The following is a 6,340-nucleotide window of genomic DNA, read 5'->3' as shown; positions in this document are numbered from 1 at the left end:
AACCCTGAACATACACAGACATTTTTCTGGCATTATTCCCTAATTAATATAGTACAACAACTATTTCTATGGCAACGCACTGTGTTAGGTGTTACATAAGTGACAGGAGATGGCTGCATGTGTGGGTCATATACCAGCACGCTGCTGCTTTTTGTGATGGACTTGAACGTGGGGAGAAATTGGTGTCTGCAGGGTCCTGGAGCCAGAGCCCCCCGATACTATAGGATCACAATCTATGTAATATAATATGCATGCATGCAACCTTCCCACCAGCCAGTTTCAAAAGTGCCAGGCTCTCCCAGATGTCACATGAGCCCTATCCCAAGGCTGCTGGGCTAGCTTGGAATCTGGGAGGAAGGGGACCTTCCCCGGTCTCAGGGCCCTGCCTCACTCTCTGCAGGGCCTCTGCCTCTGTCAAAACACATCCTCTGGGCTGACAAGACACCTCAACAGACTAAGCACCTGCTTAGGCAAGCACAGGGACCTGGGTTCAATCCCTGGTACCACATACCACGCCAGCCCTACCCTGGGCATGCTGAGCCGGCCACCGAGACCAGGTGTGGTAGAGCATGCCTATAATCCCAGTGCTGGGGAGGCTGAAAACAGGAGGATCATGAGTCCAAGCTGCATAGTGAGACCCTGTATCAAATACACAAAAAAGAAGAGGAAAAGCACAACCTCAGATCCGCCATTCACAGGACCCAGAAGGCTCTGAGGAAGGAAGAGCTTCCAGCTGCAGGCTTGTGGCCCAAGACATTAGGGTGTCATCTGCCCTTTGGGGGTCTAAACTTTGAAGTCCAAACAATACAATTTAGCTGGTGCTTGGGGGTCCCTGGCCTGTGTCACAGCCGCCGTCAGGGGCTGCACCCTTTGACCTCCAGGACCTAGAAGAGTGAGCTTCCTGTCCTGCTGATGGGAGACAGAGGCCCCCAGTGTAGTTGCCAAGGGACCAAAACCGCGGCTGTCTGTCCATTTTCATCACACCCTCTGGCCCCCAAGATTAGTGGTGACCCTAAACCTCATCCTTCTGGGGTTTTCCACCCAGCTGAGAAGTAAACAGCTTTCATGGGAATGGGGTGGAACCAAGGCCACCTTGCCAGGACCCCGAGTCAAACCCCAGGATGGGCCTTTGGTGGGGGAGAGAGTAACAGGGCCCCTTTGAACTGTTGGGTTTCAATTTCTTGCCCAGAATCTGAATATTCTAAAACATTCCAACCAGCGAACCACAGACCCAGGAAGCTGTTTCAGTTTTGGGCACTGGGGCTTCCAAAGTTGGGTTAGGGAGGGTTGCCAGAGGTGGCTGAGGAGATGAGCTCAGGCTTTAGGTCTCAGGCTGCCCCTCCACACTGGGCTCTTATCACTGTGTGTGTCAGGACATTGAGACCCAGAGAAGAGGCGCAACTCACCCAAGGTCACACAGCTTTCCCAAGGCTGGCGGCATGGCTGCTCTACCATGCCCACTGCATCAAGGGGAAGACTGACTCTTGGCCAGAAGGGAACACCCCGGCTTCTCCCTGCTGACCTACATCTGGGGGTGCCTGTGACTCTCACAACCCAACTTGGTGCTTATTTATTGGCGTACATTGAAGATGCCAACTCAAAGGGAGAACATGAAGAAGATAAGAAAGAGGGAGAGGGAGAAAGGAAAACAGGAGAAACAAATCTTTCTCCTGTTTTTTGTGACAAATATTCTGTCCCCTCAGACCCAAAGGCCATGAGCTGAGGCCGCACCCTTGAGCAGCAGCTAAGGAAAGCTCAGCACACGCCATATTTCTGTCTTGTGCCTCCTGGTTGGAAGGCTGGTAGGTCACTTTTGTCCCTGCCTCCTGCCAGGCAGCGACTGGCCCTTGTCCCCGGCCCCTGCCCCTTCCGCAGCCAGTGTCGTCGCACTTGCACACAATTCCAGGCCCCTGACCCAGTTGCTTCTGGGGCCCTCAGAATGCCAGCTCCCGCCCTCTGTGCCAGTGGCTATGGGTGGTGTGACGGGGAGCAGAGCTGGCTGGTCTGGCCCTGAGCCTCCAGCAGCTGCTGTCTGCCCCTGCCCCCTGCCCAGCCACATTTGTCCCATAGACCCTCGTCTTGGTCCCTGGGGGGTGGGACAGACCGTATCTGGAAGCCCTGACTCCAGGCAGTGGAAAGGGGGCCCTCGGGAGTGGATGCTTTTCCAGGTTTGGCGGGGTATCTTAAGCCAGGGCAAAGCAGCCGGAACCCCCTTTACCCCTGCTTTCTTTTCATCCTTTCCCGCTCCTCTCTCTGCTTTCCCTGGTTCTTTCTATACCTCTTCTAGTTCATTTCTTTTAAAGGACAAAACAGCCAAGTTAGGAATCTATCGACACTTACTTCATCATGACCCCCCTAAATATCCTTCTCAACCCCTGAGCTTTTCACAGTCTCATTTTGATTCCTACACATTGATGATGGCAAAGATGGTGACGAGGACAAACTGCTCCAGTGACGGCCGCCTCCTCCAGATAGGCTGAGCCTTCGCAACCCAGAAGCCCCTGGGTGGCCCAGAGATATTTCTGCCCTTCCCTCAGGAAAGCTGCCTCAGATGAGGCCCGCGTACAGTTTACGGGCATCTTATGATGCCCGGCTGGTGCCAGGGATATTTAAGCTGCTGGGTGTGCAAACTGCTGGGTGCCAGCTTCCTGATCTCCAGCAAGGCCCCAGGAGGCCGTAGCAGTGAACGCTGGCCCTGGAGGCCCAGCGGCCAGGGCTGGGTTCCTGACTCCACACCTCCCAGCTGCCTAGCCTAACTGTGCACAGCCTCGGTTTCCAAATCTGAAAAATGGGTGCAACAATCACCTCTAAGACTTGGCGACCTTGAGAAGGAATCAGTGAGGGAAATAGCCTGATAGTAAATGACTCATAGTAAGTGCTCAGTGATTCATTATCATAGATGGGTTATAGGTCACCCTCAGGGAAAGGGCAGCCCCTGGCCCATATGAGGGGGCCAGGGCCTGCTTGCACAAGAAAAGCTGATGCAAGCTGGGTGGCACCGGATCAGGCTGTGTGGCAAACAGGGCTGGTCTGCTCTGAGGCCCAGTCCTGCTGTTTTGGAAGTGACTGGAGCACCCGCCTGGCCTCTACGTACTCCTGCCCCGTGGCCTCTGCTGGTGGAGGTCAGGCTGAGGCTCGGGCGCAGGTCCCTGCTGGTTCTGCCAGAGCCCCACGGAGCTCCCATCAGCCCTGCCTCACAAGAAGGGCTGTCCTTGGGGCAGAGGGTCCTTGGTCCTGTGCAGGGCCCAGCCTCTGTCTGCTGCAGATCTGTCACCCACCTGCTCACTCTTGCCAGCCTCTCCACCTCCTCTTTCCTGTCCACCTTCCTGGCTTCCCAAGGAGCCTCCTGAAGTCCAAGTCCACCTGCACCTGCTTTGCTCAGAATCCTTAGAAAGGGCCCTGTCTCCTGCAGTGCATCTGCCTCAGCCGCCTCCCAGCTGTGTCCCACCCACCTCGCCCCTCCACCACCCACCACCACCCAGGCCACCCACCCAGTGTGTCTGCCTTTGCCCCAGCTGCTCCTCCACTTGGAGGTCCCTCCTCCCACTCTGATGACATTCCACCTGGCCTCTATAAGGCCACTGCCTCCTTGAACTTCACACATACACACACACACAACACACACACACACGCATGCATGCATGCACACAGGCAAACACACACACAGTATTTTCTGCATGCCTCAGCTGGGTTCAGCCTCATGTAGATAACATTTCTCCCTCTACTCCTCTCCTGACGTTGCAGGCACAGCGTATGGCACCTTGATTGCTGTTGACCCCGCAACGCTGTGCATGCGTGGGCCCTCTGAGAGGCTGCGCTGAGTGGGCATCTATGCATGATAGTATTCATCATTTGCCTGCTCCAAAAGCTTTCATGAAAATCTTGTCTGACACAGACATTGTCCAAAACCTGCGCACCCAACAAGAGCATCATTGACAGCTCTGTGTGCATTTCTATTTTGAGAACTACACCGTAATAGTGTTCTATGCGAGAGTCCCCCAGAAGAACGGATATGCAAATCCTGACTCTGTCTCCCAAGCCCAAGTGAAAGTTGCCAGTGTGCTGCTGAGCTTAAGAGAATGGGAGATGGGGGCACAGATGCATTCGACCGCAAGGAGCTTTTGGGGGCTCCTGCAGCTGCAGGTCCTAGACAGCCCAGCGATCTTCTGCAGGATCCCTAAGGGAGGGTGAAAGCACGCATTACCTGCTAGGCTCAGGAGCAGAAGTGCAGCTCGGAGGCGACAGGAAGGCACTTCTTGAGCGTCTGCATTCAGAACATGCTGCCTGGGTTTTCTCTCCGCCCTGGCCCCGAGCTGCTGGCTACTGTGCCAGGCAGTTCTAAAACGCTGTCCTTTGAAGCAGGCAGTTTATTTTGGGCCCACCGCATGACCACTGGTGAGAAGCCAAGCTATAAGATATTGTGAAGCTCAGATTTCCTGTTTGAAGATTGCACGAAGGAAGCCACGGTCCTCCTGCCTTTGGTCCCCTGGGTGCATCAGAGGCAGACTCACTGCAAAGAGCATCCCGGGCCTGGCCCTCACGTGATGTCATCATTTGTGATCCTTGACATGGAGGCCATATATGGGTATGTTTCTGGAACTCCCCAGGAGGGAGCGAGAGAGGAGGAGATGCAGAGGGTGAGCCGCAGAGAACCAGGGAAGGAGAAGGGAGAGACATGGACCCGAGGAAGAGAGTGAAGGGCAAGGGAGGAGGGAGAAAGGGGAGGAGGGAGTGCAGAAGACAAAGAAGGAGAGCAGGCCAGAGGGAGGATGAACTGAATGAAAGAGGGAGAGGAGAGATGAAGGATTTGAGTGAAAGGCCTTCAGGAAAGTCAAAGTTCAGTGCAGAGCACACAACAGGTGGCAAAGCCTGACATTCAGGACACCAGGTGTCCAGGGGCTGGATGTGCTGGAGCGGGGCTAGGGTAGCACAAAGGGAAAGGCACTAAGCAGCTTGCCGGGCATGAGGGCAAGCCCTGGACCCTTCTTCTGGGCCAGGGAGGGCTGTTCCAGCTTTGGGATAGGCACATGGCAGACAGCACACATGGGCCATCCTCACTGGGGTGCCCAGGACACTGCCAGGGGCTCACGTGCCCATGCTTATGTCAGAGCTTGGGCTCAGAGCCCGGTGCCAGGAAACATCCCTTGGTTTGTGCCTCTAAAAGGAAAATAATTTCCATTTCAAAGGCCCATTCCCCTCAGGGCTGATGTGCACACATTCTCACCAGCTCAGAGAGCTTCAGGATGCTGGACGCCATCTCTAGCATTTTATCTAGAAATAAACAAGAGTGCGGTGCTCCAGGCTTAGGTCAAGGTTCCAGAGTTCTGACTGGTGCTGAGGATAGGGGCGTAGGGACACCATGGATGCCTAGGCTGTCTCCCAGCTAGTCTGGCACCTGCTGAACTGTGCATCTCTCCAACTGGGACAGTCACCACTGACCGCTGGGGCTGGGTGACCTCAAGGTCATCTCAGGTTCGGGTCCTGCTGGCCTTGTGCCATGGTAGGGGGACAGAAAGAAGGTGGAGAGGATCTGTCAGAGACTGCTTGCAGAAGGACATCCTAGTGGCCTCAGGGAGCCACCTCCCCAGGGTCTTGCTGTTTCCGTAGCTCTTGGGTGGAGGCAAGATGCAGGCTCCTCAGCTTGCCCCTTCCAGGACCTGTGCAGAGTTGGCCATGCGCGGGCACCAGGCCTCTCTCAGGCTGACCCTGCCTTGCCTCCACAGTCTTGGTATCAAGAGAGCTAGGGAAATGTGGCCTCCAAATCCTGTTGCCTTATGCTCAGATTCGGGGTTTTGAATATCAAAAAGGCAAATTGTGAGCAGAGAGTCCCAGGGAAAGCAGGAAGAGCCCAAGGCACACTTTGATGATTGGAGCATCTGGAAAAATTTTGTTTTTGTTTGTTAACATGGGATCTGGTGACAAACAGGAGCACGCCATCTCTCCCACACAAATGCTAATGTGGGCATCTTCCCCCAAGTTGGAGAACAAATCAAGTTCATGAACCCAGGTGCCAGGGTAGCACAGTCATCATTGCACCTCTCTATGCTTTCCAATTTTCAACAATCACAGTGTAGAAAACAGTAATCCAAGTAATTGAGCAGATTTGAGTTATCAGTTGGGCAGTAAGGCCAAATTCCCAGCAAGATGGACCTCCACACACGAGCGTGACTGCCCAGGGTCTGCCTCAGTAACTCCCTGTGATCAGCAGAAAGGCCAAGCATGGCCTAGCTCAGGCTGTGTGAGCCTTTACCGTAACAGCAAGCTCCCTGAGACCAGAAGGAGCCACAGGCCAGAGAAGAGTCCATATTCCTCGACTCATGTTGGTCACTTCTCTCCAAGA

At 54.6% G+C, this 6,340-nt stretch overlaps 1 protein-coding gene across 1 annotated transcript in view; it reads right to left on the bottom strand.

The window, feature by feature from the left end:
- Positions 1–4,464, bottom strand: part of Asb2 (ankyrin repeat and SOCS box containing 2) — a 36,285-nt gene extending 31,821 nt beyond the window's left edge. Inside the window, exon 1 of the mRNA XM_004635144.2 lies at positions 4,205–4,464. The gene's annotated coding sequence lies outside the window, so the exon portion shown is untranslated. The remainder of the gene's footprint in view (positions 1–4,204) is intronic.
- Positions 4,465–6,340: the final 1,876 nt, after the last annotated feature.

This window comes from Octodon degus, unplaced genomic scaffold, assembly GCF_000260255.1.
Source record: "Octodon degus isolate 3935 unplaced genomic scaffold, OctDeg1.0 scaffold00070, whole genome shotgun sequence".
Taxonomy (NCBI): Eukaryota; Metazoa; Chordata; class Mammalia; order Rodentia; family Octodontidae; genus Octodon; species Octodon degus.
The sequence above is the reverse complement of the archived record's forward strand: the minus strand, read 5'-3'. Positions and strand labels throughout refer to the sequence as shown.